We start from the raw sequence: 307 nt of genomic DNA on the forward strand, positions 1-307 counted from the left end.
TACCTTCTCGTCGGCAAGTCGCACCGACACTGTCCCGTTGCCTTTGCTCTCTCTCAAAGCATCGGCCATCTTTTTACTATTACCAGCAACCGTCTGGCGGCGTGCGAAATTCCTCGACGTCCCAGAATCGATCAAGATTTTAAAGGGATGATCGTATCCCCGTACATGTCCGTGTACCACAAGCAGCCCGCCGCTGTCTTCGCCGATTCAAGAGTGCATAGACTCTCAGGGGCTAAGTCCCCATGATGTGCGCCACCCGCGCACCTCTCATGAAGACTTGGTTCTTCCCCAGTAGGGCGCCCCGCCC

Source organism: Plasmopara halstedii (assembly GCF_900000015.1).
Source record: "Plasmopara halstedii genome assembly, contig: Scaffold_2386, whole genome shotgun sequence".
Classification (NCBI taxonomy): Eukaryota; Oomycota; class Peronosporomycetes; order Peronosporales; family Peronosporaceae; genus Plasmopara; species Plasmopara halstedii.